The 14307-nt window shown below is 38.1% G+C and overlaps 1 protein-coding gene across 13 annotated transcripts in view; it reads left to right on the top strand.

Moving 5' to 3' along the window:
* The window catches only part of NPAS3 (neuronal PAS domain protein 3), an 866046-nt gene that overhangs the window by 524489 nt on the left and 327250 nt on the right, over positions 1 to 14307 (top strand). The gene's annotated exons all lie outside the window — the stretch shown is intronic.

Here is a 14307-nt window from a genome sequence, read left to right as displayed (position 1 = left end):
GAAATAGGCAATGGCTTAGGAAGAAAGTAAAAGGAGTAGTACCTTAGACCCTGTAAGCCAGCTGCTTCTATTCGGAATCAGTTTCCATTAGTGTATGATCATTACATCTTGGCCAGCCCATTTCCAAAAGTAAGAGTCAAAGCCACTGAGCGAATCTGTAGTAATCCTTTCTAAGTAGCCATCATCCAACCAGTGATATTTTCCTAGAAAACCTTCTTTGGGAAAAGAGATTATATATTTGTATCACCTCAAATCTTGCAAATTTGTGTGACATTTTGTGTCTGTAAAGCTTTCGAATAAACATTAAATTGATTATACAATAAAGGCAATAGCTCATTTGGAATATTTACAAGAAAACCCCCATAGAATGAGCATAATGAGAAAAATAATGAAGCAGTAATTATAATTCTCAAGGCTAATAATTTTAATAATAATTTATACTTAAACAGCTCTACACATAAGGAGATTTCAAAGGTTTATAAATATTAAGTAAAAGCTCCGTATGCTCTGCCATTCCTAAAACAATGTCTTGAACCTAACATTTCTGAAACATTCATGCATCATCAGTATTAATCTTATTTTACAAATGGATAAACTGAGGCAAAAAAAATATGTCTGGAGTCAGGAATGTTTAGTAATAAATTCTTGTCTGTCTTACCTATACCTACAATCAACCAAACTAAGACATCACAGTGGAATCATTGGTATTTCAGTCTCTCAAGGAGTTAAACTGTGTTGCACTAACTGCTGCCACAGTGATGTGATGTGACCCATGGATTTCATTTAGAGTAATGGGATCTGTATGAAAACAGTTGCAGTGGGGATGGTAGGTTTTTGTGGCTTGTGGTCAGTCCTCAGTTGCGGTGTGAGGGAGGTTTCTCGTTGTATTCCTGGCATGGCAAATCCACAATGTGTGCTCCAGCCAGAAGGTTACTGCTGAGTGTGCCTGCCTCCTCAAGAGTGGAACCAGAGCCCATCAAAAGCTGCAGTCCCTGCACACAGTTTGTATAAGCCCCTTTTTTCTGTTCCATTGTGCTCATTCACACATGGTATCCCAAAACAGTTAAGTAAAATGAGGGATATTATATCTGTCACACATGAGAAAACTGCAGTTATGGATTCACTTAATGCATTCATTGCTTTTTGGACTCTGGAGTTCCCTGGGCAGTGCCACAAATCTACACGTTGGTCCCTAGTTCCATATTCTATGTGGGACTGTCTAGTGAAGCCAGCGTGTGTATGAAAAGTTCATTATTATTGTTGTTAATTTTTTTTTATTTTTATGGTTCAAATGAATTGGCGTTAACTCATGGTAACAGTAAGGGCTGCACTGGCCAAGTACATTACAGTAATCTATTGTTGAAATAGCTCCCTCCTGGCTATACAGTGAGCACCAAGGTCCTGCCTTCTGAATTAATACCAAAGCATCGGTGACATAGCTGACCCATAGCAGAGAGCCTGAAGCCACTGCTTCTCTATGAAGTTTTTTGAGAGATTGACCCCTCCTAATTTTTCCGAATGCAGTCCCTGACCCTCTGATTCCTGGGATCCTGAGTAATGTTGAAGATGAAGTTAGTAGTCATTTATTCCAAAAACATTTACTGTCTGTGGCTGAGCTGTGACACAGTTGTACGGAGCATGCTGTCCCTTTTCATCGGCCGTGCATGAGGATTGTTCTTTGATTTATGGTCATAGGCTCCGTTTGGAGAGGAGCTGGGAGCTGTTTGTATCTTCCTGTACGATGCCAAGTGCAAAGCCCCTTTGTTCAGAGAACTGCCTGGTCCTGATGGAGAGGCTTGGGCTCCTCTGGCAGCTTCTGCAGTTGCCTAGACCCCCACACCTATGACCTAAGGGGCCTGGCGCACAGTAAGCACTCAATTAATGTTAGCTGTTGTTATCGTCATCAGGTTCATCATCATGCCACGATGATTATCTTTCCATTCACTGTAGAAACAGTAAATAGGGATCCTGCTTCAATGTGTTTAATGTGCGTTGCCTTTAGTCACTCACTATTAAATTCCCAGAGGTTTCTTTTTACTTGAGTGATCAATAATCAAACAAATTATGTATTTGTAGTATCCACTTATAATTTTAATAATCTGTGGTGGCAAGGACTATCTTTTGTTTTTTCCAAGGCATAGTTTTCCTACTTTGCACAGAGTAGATGCTCAATGAATATTATGAAATGAATAAATAAGTAAATGAATCATTTAATTCTGTCAACCCTATATATTATTTTAAACACATAAATATTAAGAAGTTATGTGGTCAAGCTTAAGAAGTTAAATGCCTACTATGCAATCTCAGAGTGAAAAAGTTTGAAATGTAACTACTGTCTTTAACCAGTTCACAGTAAGATCAGTCACATGCATACAGGTAACAAAAAAACAAGATTATAGAGTATATTGGTTCAAGCACGATGTTTAGTGTTCTTGGTGTTACTACTAGCTTTGGCTGAGCACTTATTATATACCAGGCACTTTTAAAGACACTCTTGTTTAATTCTCATGTAAAAATCTATTTTTATTAGCCCTGTTTTATAAGTGAAGAAACTGAAGCCTAGAAAAGCTGCATGTGACCAAAGTCATATAGTTTACAAATGGTGGTGCTATAGGATATAATATGCTTAACTTCTATATACTAAATAAAAATGGCCATTATGCTCTTTTATTTCCTTTCACAAAACATGCCTTTGATATTCAATTTATTTATATTTTCCCTTGCTTTAATTCAGTATAATATATGGCATATATTAATTTTATCATTATTCACTTTTATTTGTTCTTAGTTTAGCCACCTCAAATCATTTGTGGAATCACATGGGATCCAACAGGTATATAATAGAGAATAAAATGCTAAATTGTATAGTAAGCAAATTAACGGTTTTGAAAAAGGAGCCTGAGTAGTTGAGCATCAAGCTTCTCTGGAAGAATGGATCAAATCAAAACACATAGCAGATGGGGAGAGGGGCTGGAGCATGAGCAAAACCACAGTAGCACGATGAGCATGCGCTTGAGCTTCAGGAGCATGCTGGGGAGAGCAAGGAGACTCACTGTCCAGGAGTATTACACTGTGTGGGAGCGAGGATGGAGCTGTTCAGAGAAGCAAGAGATGGACCGTGTCCCATCCTGAGGGTGTGAAACCTGGTAAAGGGAGATTAAACCAGGTTCCTTGGAGCAGCAAAACCAGGATCATTCTGCTGGAGACCCCTGTCTTTCCTATCCTAGCAAGAGCCTCACATTCTAGAGTTTAGAATTAAAAAAAAACACAGATGCTAGAAAAAGCAGGTGATGATTAGCAAAATTTGTTTTAACCGCTTAACAAATATTCACATAATGGAAGTAGCCATCCCCAATTTGGTTATCAAGTAAATACTGTCAGCATTAGATCACTGTTGTTCATCTAGCCATTGTATACCTTTTGAGAAGACATGGGAAGACTGAAGAGTTTGTTTACTCCTTGTATTAATCAGTTCTCACATTGCTACAAAGAAATACGTGAGACTGAGTAATGTATAAGGAGAAGAGGTTTAATTGGCTCACAGTTCTACAGGTCGTACAGAAAGCATAGTGGCTTCTGCTGCCGGGGAGGCCTCAGGAAATTTACAATCATGGTGGAAGGCAAAGAGGGAATGAGGCATCTCATATGATGGGAGCAGGAGGGAGACAGGGAGGTGGAGGATCTTCCAAGAACTCACTATATACTACGAAAGGGGGATGCTGCTAAACCATTCATGAGAACTCCGCCCCCATGATCCAGTCACCTCCTACCAGGCCCCACCTCCAACACTGGGGATTACAATTAATCGTGAGATTTGGTGAGGACACATATCCAAACCATATCACTCCTTGAAGGAGGTGATAAAAGAAAGGTTAAGCTGAAAGTTTCATGTCTAATGTATTCATTAAGGGAAGTTCTTATTTATTGGTTGTCTTTTACTAAATCTGTCTGTGAGTTGATATAATGTTAGTGTTCAGAAAGTTGTTGCTTGGTTGGAATTACCCCTCAAAACCAGAACCAGGTGAGTGACTGTGAGCTTGCACTGCCCGCTGTGGATGTGCTCATGCCCACTTGTGTGCACACCCTCAGTAGCCAGATTTCCTGAAGTGAGTTGAAGGAAGAAACGTCTTAGGGATTTTGATGCCCAGACTCTGTATTTGGACTCAGCACATGTGCCAAGTCACATAAGGCTTCTACTTTTTATGCTTATGTATAGAAGATCTTGTTATAATAGTGTGTAAGCTGATAAAAGAGCTAACTTTCTCTCTTTGGGGGAAGTAGATGGAAAATAATCTAGTTGTAATTAAAGTTGAGATGCTGCTGGTAATCATTTAAAGGTTAAACTACCATGCACTGGAGAAGGAAATCATGTGATTCATTTTTTAACTTGAGCTATTGTAGAACTCACTTTAGACATGAAGTTCTAAAAGTTGACTTGAAACAGCTGAAAGAAAAGAGAAACATGAAAGCATCTATGTTTTCAGAATGTAGCTGCTTTGCATTTGGGGGAGCTAACTACTTGGAAATGTGACTGGAATTGTCACTCCCCAGCTATTTTGGCCTTGTCTAGGCAGAGCGGCAGCGCCCTTTGTATGCTGCGGCAGTGACTTAGCTAATCTAAGCAACGAGGAGCATGTGCAGCAGGGCTCCGAGGCCTCAGAATCAATAAGGACCCTTTAGATTTAAAACTAATGATTTTCTGTGTTCAGCAAAAGTCAAAATCTCTCAAAGTTGCCATTGTTGTCTCTGATTTTTTCCCCAGAGAATAAGAGATGGTGTGATAAATCATCATGCTTGCCACACAAATAAAATGCACATCAGAAGAGGCTTGAACTAGACCAGAGATGGATAGTGCGAGCCCCAAACATCTTAATTATTTCAGTCTTGAATTGAGCAAAACCCTTAAACTAGAACTATGGGAACAGTGATCCTAACAGCAGTAGACACACCATCTGATGGGGTCATCATGCCCCCCCAAGAGTACAAGTGTGACCCATCTAGGCATGCGAGTGCAATCATTTCCTCCCAGCAGAATTATAAGCAGTTGAATGGATGACGTCAAATGCTTTTGAATGTATCTATAAACTGCTGTTGAACGTACATAAAATTTCACCAGACTCTCTGATTTAAAGCCCTAGGGAAGGCCACCAGGCTCGTATGGAAATTAGCTAAGCATAATTTATTCATGGAAGGCAGAAAAGCTGAATTAATAAATACATGAGTATGTAAACTTATAACTGCATAACGATCTGTAGAAAATATAAAGGCCAAGCTCCATGTGTTAACAGAAACCCTTAAGGTATGACCACTTGGTCCTTTCTTGCAAATAATTCTGTCTTCTGTTTTAAAAGCCAATGTGGAAATAACTAATAAGAAATACATTTATTCTTTGGAGGGTCTCTTTTTTTCCTCAAAAAATGTGGACCTGCCTTGTGGATGCTTCTCTATGAGAATCAATCGCAGAGAATTATTTTTTAAATATTAATGAAGGCACTAATTCCGGAGATTCAGAAAACTGCTTCTCAGCAGGTTTAACTCATACTCTCTCTGGCTGGACCCAATTCTGAGAGCATTTTCACAAAGTATTGTTATAAGTACAAGGTCTTGCCTTATTACAAGAGTGGTCATCATTCATTTTTTCCCTTATTTTCCCCATGATGTTATAATCTGTATCAACATTATCAGCCTCATCAAGCATTGATTTAGCAGTGCACTTTTTATACAGCAGGAACTGGGGTAAAATACATACTGTCACACAGTTCTTTAAAGGGAGGCTTGCCTTGTATTGAATGAACTCTAGTTAAACTTCATTCTTGTTGAATTCTGAGCTACAATTAAGACCTGGTTGGAATCTGAAAGACTGAATCTACAGGGGTGTTACCTAGGATTTGATAATCAAGCAACAAAACTTGGTATCTCCTAGAGTTGTTGTAATTTGGTCAGAGCATTCCAAGAGAAGCACAGTACAGTATTTCCATCCATCTTTATTACTGATGTTATCCTTTACTAATTAAAGACATTTTCTGAAATTCTGTTTTGGGAAGCATCAGCCCCTTTCAAACTTTGCCCCTAGTCAAGGGATGAGGACAAAACAAATAAATGTTTAAACCTTTAAAAAATAGTCTTATTTGAGAATTATAATCCATACAGGATAAAGGTGATTCAGCAAATGCCTTCCTATCCACAGCCATAATCAATAAAGAGGAAGTTTTCTTTAAAAAAAAAAAAAAGTATATATATGTTCTATGTGCTAGTCATAGAGTGATTTATAAATATCCACTCATTAAACTCTTGTGGCAACTCTACGAGGTAGGTATAATTATATCCATTTTAGAGGTAAGAAAGTGAGACACAAAAAGGTATATAACTTGGGACCTCACAACTAGTATGAAAATATTAGAAATCAGCCCTAATGTTGTGAATATATATTTACAGCAAATACCAAGACCCCATGACTTCCTGACCTCAGTCCTTAAAGTGTGTTAATGAGATCTAGTTATTCTAGGATAAGGAAAAAATATTCTTCTTTATAGCATGGATTATCTAGTCTGAGAATTTTTAAGACAGGCTGTTGGTAACCCTCTGCAGTATTTTCATTCCTGTTCTGAACACTCTCTTCTCCTTAATTTAACTGTGGTCTGGTAAGCAGGCCCCATTCTGGTAAACAGAACAATGGAAATGCATGTGTGAAAGTAGGAAGGTGTATGTTATGATTAGCTGTTGCTGCATTAAAAAAATTACCTTTAAACTTAGTGGCTGAATTAGTGACGTCATTTATTTGACTTTTAAATTTGCAGTTTGGGTAGTCTTCGGCCTGGGTACCTTTTCTCAGCTTCACTTGGCATCAGTGGGCCAACTCAAAGGCTGGGTTTGGAATAGTCTGCAGCCACATTCCAACACATTTCTGCTGATTGACCCTGCCTATCAGCTGAGATCTCATCTAGGACTTTGACTGGAACACCTACCTGTGGTCTCCCCATGTGACTCTTTGGCCTCCTCATAGCATGGTGGCTGACTTCCAAGAGTCAAGGTCCTAAGACAAAGAAAGCCAGGTGCAGTAACCTACCTCAGAAGTCATATAATGTCACTTACAACATATTTTATTGGAAATGGCTGTCACAAAGTTGTGCCCAGGTTCAAGGACAGGGAATATAGATCCTACTGCTTGATGAAGGAGTGTCAACATCACTTTGTAAGAAGAGCATGGGGGATGCATAAATTGGTTCTGCCATTTTTGGAAAACACAATCTTCTAGAGTTTATATTTTCTTAAGCATTTAGGACCCATCAGTATGAAGAAATCTCTTGCTTGAACAAATCCCTTTACTATAAGAATAGAGTCCGTACTGAACCATAGGCTTAACTAACTGTCCAAAGAATCAAGTTTTGCTAGAAACCAAATTTCACATCAGATAGAAATAACCAAGGAATAGGGGAGGAAACCTTCTAAAGTTAATTCTAGCCTTGTTCCTACTTCGTAGGAAAATTCTTTAGAGGTGGGAATTCCCCAAACATATGTAAGGTGGTTCATTTAGGCTGATCACATCTTCAACAGTTGCCAAAGGATCTTATACCAGATGTTAACATTCTAGTTTCTATCAAAGAGCTATGTTGAATTTTTTCATTATTTAATATGAGAACAATAGAAGTGAACTTTTGTGAAGTTCCTTTCCTGTGGAATCCAAGTTAAGTTAACCAGATATACTTTAAGAAAGATGGTGACCATTTCAGAGATATTCTATTTACTGAGCATCCAGTCTGAGAACAAAATGGACCCCAACCTTGAGAAACTCACAAGCTGATGCAGGATTTGTAGAGCGTATTAAAAAAAAAAAAAGTTATCTTTATGAAGGGGATACCAACAGTCTACCTCATGGCTTTGAACAGTTTCTCCCTTTGTGTGATAGAATTGCACATATCCAGTTATACACTGTCCTCCAGTCTCGTTCACAAGAACTCTGTGTATATTAGGTAGCTTTTCTGAGTTAATAACAAAACTGATGCTTGTACAGTGCTCTGTGAATTCCAGAATGCTTTCCCATCCAGTATCACATTTGATGCTCAGAGTAAGTCTGTCGTCTGGATAGAATCATTGTTATCTCCATTTTTCAAATGGGGACCTAAGAGGCAAGTCACGCTAGCTGGAGAAGCTGGGGCAGTAATCTCATGACCTTACTCCTTATTCGCCTCTTTTGCCAACCATATGATTTTCAGTTATACCAAACTTTCTGACCAATACATTGAAAGCAAGATTTCCCTTCTTTTAGGCCATGGCAGCAGAAAGCACATGACTGTGCTTATGATAAGGATGTAACTGATGGATCAGTGTGGTACAGAGGAGTAAGCATTGGCGTGGGAGTCGGGAGACAGTGATTCTTGTCCTGGCTCTATTATCCATTATTGCCCCGGATGTGGAACATGAAGGAGATGGACTAGATAAGTTTCTGAGATTACTTTCAAATCTAAATGTTTATGATACCATATTATATAAATGCAAAACAGGAATAGTTGATAGCATCATCCTTAGAAGAAATCAAGGAGGTAGGTAGAAATTAAGTTGTGAAATGATTATTTTTATCTAATAGAGTTAAAGGGGGAAATGACTGGTAGAAAGTTTGAATAAGGTTAAAACAGGGGTCCCCAACCCCCGGTACTGGTCCATGACACATCAGGAACCAGGCTGCCCAACAAGAAGTGAGCAGTGGGCAAGCAGCAAGCGAGAGAAGCTTCATCTGTATTTACAGCCGCTCCCTATCACTCCCATTACTGCCTGAACTCTGCCTCCTGTCAGATCAACGGCATTAGATTCTCATAGAAGCATAAACCCTATTGTGAACTACACATGTGAGAGATCTCGGTTGTGCACTCCTTATTAGAATCTAATGCCTGATGATCTGTCACTGCCTCCCTCTCTGCCCTCATGGAGCTTTATTCTAGCTGGAGGAGAGAACAAACTATATGTATGTCAGATGATTAAAAGGGGAATAGGAAGTGCTGGAGGTGACTGCAGTTACAAATTGTTGACCCAGGAAGGTCTCACTGTGAAAGTGACGTTTTAATAGAGACTTGAGGAAGGGAGGGGGCCGAGGTCATGTAGGTATCTGGGAGAAGAGCTGTCTAGGCAATGCAGGGTGGCTGGAGGGGCATGTGCTAGAGGAAGAGATTAGGTTGGAGAGGTAAGAGGGTTTTGCAGGATGTAGGGGGCCTTGAAGGCTTTTTGTAAGGAGTTTTGTCTTTATTTGGGGAATTTGGGGGAAACCATGTGGGATGGGTTTGAGCTAAGGAGTGATGAGATTTGACTTAGGCTTTACAAGAATACCTTTAATGTGAATTATATCTCAATAAAGCTGTTATAAAATACAAACAAAAAGAATCAGCTCTAATTTTCATTTTACTAATAGACGGTTGAGAATAGACTAGAAGTTGGAAGACTAGGAAGCTATTACAATCTTCTAGGCTAGAGAGAGTGGTTACTTGAATCAGCTGATAGCAGTGGAGGTTAGTGAGAAATAATCAGATTCTGTATAAATGAATGTCAAGCCATAGGACTGGCAAGGATGACTCCAGTGTTTTTGTCCTGAGTGGCTGGATGAAGTTGCCTTTTATTCAGAGAAACCTGTGAGAAAGCAGATTTGGCTATGCGTGTCTATGGAGTGGAGTGGAGGGTGGATTAGAAGTCAAAAAATGTGTGCAAAGCAGAAAAAAAGGCATTTATTATTGATACGATTATATTATTTTACTTTCCAAAAGGATTTGAAAAGGTTTATAAGAAAACATAGATATAGAATACAGATGGAAACCATTTAAAAAGCAAAAATGGCCGAAACCCAATCAAACAGTGATGGATCTAAACAGAAATTTCCTACGGGGAACTGTAAGCATGTTTGCTTGAGCTTTGCAGAGTGTTTGTGGTCAAGAATAAAAATATGAGGGTAAGATAGTGGTAAAGAGAGATTTTGCAGAGTAGGCCTGGCCTGAGAATACCACATTGTCAAGGAGAACTGGGAGGCTGGCTGATTGAAACTGGGAAATTGGCAAAGAGATGCTAGCATTCTATCAGTATCATGACTGGAACATGCATCAGAATCACCTAATAGGTATTTAAAACATATCAATGCAAGGCCTCACTCAGACCTCCTGAGTCTAAATCCTCTGTCAGAAGACCCAGTACTGCCCGTGTTTTAAGCCCTCCAGATGATTCAAATGCAAGTCCTAGTTAAAAGATGCTGGAGGAAAGAAGTTGATTAATTTAATTAGCTTTCAGATAATGTGGATCACCTAATTGGAATGTTTGCTAGAGAGAACAAAGTAATAATTAAAAAATAATTTTGCAGAGATTTATTCATTCATCTACTGAATATTTATTGAGTACTTATTAAGTGTCATGCATACAAGCGCTGGAGACACAAAGATGGGCAGAAAGCATAGTCCTGCCCTCAAGGAGTTAATAATCTGCTGAGAAAACCAAACACGTACATCAACAGTTTTAGAAGGCAATGTGTTCTTCTTGCATCAAGTGTAATGGGAGGAGGGGTAGAAATGGAAGTATAGAGAAGGTTTTCTGAACTGAAAAACTGTCTAGAAACAAAGTTATAAAATTATGCGGTTTAGCTGGCTGCCTGTGTTTGTAAATAAAGTTTTATGGGAACCACAGCAATATTTATTTAAGCATTGTCTGTGGCTGCTTTAGCGCTACAATTGCAAAGTTAAGTAGATGTGATGAAGTCATATGATCCACAAGGCCTCAAATATTTACTACGTGACCCATTACAAAAAGTTGGTCAGCACCTGCATTCTAGAAAGCAGAAACATATGGTACTATTCAAGGAATGACAAGCAAAGATTAAGGCAGGGAATGGCAGTGTATGAAGCTGGTGAGGTGGCAGGGGCTAGATCATTGAGACCCTGCACCCCATAGGGAACTTTCACTTTCTCCAAGGCAATGAGGATCAATGCAGGGTATTAAGCAGTGACACTACAGAGTCAAGCTTGAACTTTGGATAGATTATTCTGTTTGCTTCATGGAATATAGATGGGAGGGGGGGGGAAAGACTGTTAGAAAGGAAACTATTAGGAGGTTTGTAGAAGTAATTTATGCTGTAATTACTGAGTAGAAGTTTGACCATAAATATATGAAATGGAATATTACATGGTCGTTATAAAGAGATATATCTGGATTATATGGACAAGGAAAGATAACTACAATATGTTTAGTAAAACTAATCAAGGAAACTGCCTATACAAACATACAAAACATATGTGTTATTTTATGCATAGAAAAATGAAGGAATATACAGAAAAATGTCAAAAGTCTTTTGCGGACAGAGGGGAGGTAAAATTACAGGAAACTATCACCTTTAATTTTACATATTTCTGTACTCTTTTTGCATAAAAATAGAGTGCTTTTTAATTAGACCAAACAAATTTAACTTTTTAGAGTTACTTGTAGAGAGAGAGAATGAGAGTTCATACCATGACCCCTCCAGGGAAGGGGAGGGATAAAGAGAAGGGTATAAATTTGAGAATGATGAGGAAGTTAAACTAGCAAAACTTAGTAATGTGAGAGGTGAAGAGAAAAGGGAAAAATTACAATGCCTAGGTTTTTGGTTTGGGGAACTGTGGTGAATTGTGGTGTCAATAACATAATAAAAATAAACAATTTTACTGATTACTTATGAAGTACAAGTAGTCATATGCTAACTGTACCTTACCCATTTTTAGTGCATTTAAACTGTCAACAAGTGAAGGAGTTTTTGTTTTTCCCATTTTATAGATGAGAAAACTGAGCCTCAGAGAGATTAAGTAGTTTGCCCAAGGTAATGTGATTTGTGAGTGGGTTAGCTGGGAATTGAACACAGATTTGGTTGATTCCAAAGCTGACATGCACTCCTACCCTCTCAACCTTTAATGAATTATTTTCAAGTTAAGTAGATGGAAACATAAAATCATTTCAGGACATATTGAGTCATCAACATAGAAGTTTTGATCTAATGTGATAAGCTCTGAATAAATGAAACAAAAAGAGAAGATCTCAGATTGAATTCTGGAGAATGTTTGTAATTAATAGATCTTAATCACTAAAGTTTTAAGAATAATGGCATGGAATATATAAAAGATTTTCCCCTTTTGTTGTATTTGGATACTTGACATGCTTATTGATGCAGTTAATAATGCACATTAAAAAAGAATTAGAATAAAACAAATTTGATGCATTTTTCTTTACATCAGAAATCATAGGTCTGATTTTGTCATTTTAACTTAGAGAACATCTGTTGAGTGCTCACTGTGTGCAAAGCATATCGATGCCACAGTCTTGCCTACTTTAAGTTTCTGTGTGTCTGAAATTTCCATGGAGCTAGGAAGAACTAAGATCTTAAAAAAAAAACAAAAACATAATTTTATAAACAGATCTTTGAGCAGATACTAGTTCAAGAACTGTCTGAAATCCTTATGCACTCCTGTTTTCCATCAAGCCGTTGCTGTATGTTTTGTTGAGGAAGTCGTCTTTGACAACAGTATTTCTAGTTCTGGTTCGGAGAGTTTGGGTTAAAGGTAAACTGAATTGCCTGAGGAAATGCTGTGGGCCTTTGTGAATGGGAAAGAAAACAATGCACCTCCCACTGAGAGGGAAGCAATTTCTCATTGTGTTACTTCACCCTGGCATTCAGCCACCAGAGGGGGCATGGACCAGAGTGAAATAAATTCTGCCAGCTGCCTGGCCTGGCTTCTCTGCCTTCCAGAGAAGGACCATAGCTATCCTCACTTTGAGATGGGAATAGAGCCTCACTTCCCATTTGATGAGAAACGAAGTGATTTGCTAGTAGCCATGGCTGTGCTTTCCCCGGTGAAGAATAAGACATGCCTTACAGACTCTCTAAAAGGCACAAAGGAATGTACTGTTAAAATGGACTTGAAAACATAACGATGGTTTTCCTTAGCGCTATATCCCATGTACAGTTTAGTTCCTTTCTAATATGTTGTTGGATTTTAGCCAAATATAGATATGAGCTTTCAGAAAGAGAAATCATGTTGTCAAGATTGACCATTCAACATAAAGTTTGAACATTGCATAAAAATGTGTTTTTGACACAGTAAAATACATTCCCTCTATGCTCATTGTAATTTACTTTATAGTGACTTGCTTAATAGCATAGCATATATCATTTATACTGCTATCCTTCATGCTTTTAAACTGTAATATCCTTTCCTCAATGACTACTTGTCAATTTCACTGATCTAGATTTGATTTCATAAATTAACTAGGCCAATTAAGTAGAGAGTTATCATTAGAATAAGAAGTGGAAGCAAATAAATATTAATCTTCCCTCTCTGAATGTCGGTATTTCAACACAACTTTGATCATACTTGAACACTACTTAATGGAAAAAATACACCCTTCTATTGTCAATGTAGTATTACCCAATTTAAACATTTATGAGTATTTTTTATTCATTTTCTCATTCCAAATCCATCCCACTTTGGGGCAGTTGTGTTTCTATTTCATCAATATAAAATGTGGGGAATGAGCAAATACTGGAACTTCATTATTTAAGGATTCTGATCATGGCAATTTGCATGGCTTTTCCACCTGGCCCCTTTACCTTGTGGGGTATTTGTTTCAGAGCTACAGGAACCACATCGTATGTTGGTAGTTTGCCTGCTGTGCCTTTCTTTGTATTGATTTAGTCATTTTGCACCCTCACAGACTTTTGGGAACCACTTGGAAATGACAGTGTTTGACAGAGAATAGCACTGGAGTAAAATGCCCATGATTTCAAAGTATCTCTTTCTAAAATCTTAAGAGTCAGGGATTTCTTTCTCTTTTTCTTTTATTTAAATAATTCTTCTTACAATGTTAATATCTTGCTCTGTCTTCCTTGGAGATGGAAAAGAGTTTGTCAATACCCTTTTTATAAAAATATTTTGTGTACACATATGCAATGATAAATTCACCCTTTAGCCTTTTGTTGACTTCTGGATTTAATAATTTCAGCTGCTTTCGGCTTTTGAAAATAGATCCTATTTACAATCTTTCATCTTTTTGGTGATGGGGATAGGGATGGAAAGAGAGGTTGTTTTTCTCAGAACCTTTTAAATTTATCCTTTCCAAATTGTAGACACATTCGATTGCTGTGGTAATGGAATATCTTCACAGATTCTCTATGAAAGCTACCCAGAAGAGGATATGATACCGGCATCTGTGGGAAAAATCAACTTGAGACTCCTGTGTTTTGATGTTGACACTGCTCTCACTGTCCATCCCTAACTTTAAACAGAGATAACGTGATCATGTGGCCCCCACACACAC

This window comes from Macaca thibetana, chromosome 7 (genome assembly GCF_024542745.1).
Source record: "Macaca thibetana thibetana isolate TM-01 chromosome 7, ASM2454274v1, whole genome shotgun sequence".
Classification (NCBI taxonomy): Eukaryota; Metazoa; Chordata; class Mammalia; order Primates; family Cercopithecidae; genus Macaca; species Macaca thibetana.
This window is presented reverse-complemented; position numbering and strand designations above follow the sequence as displayed.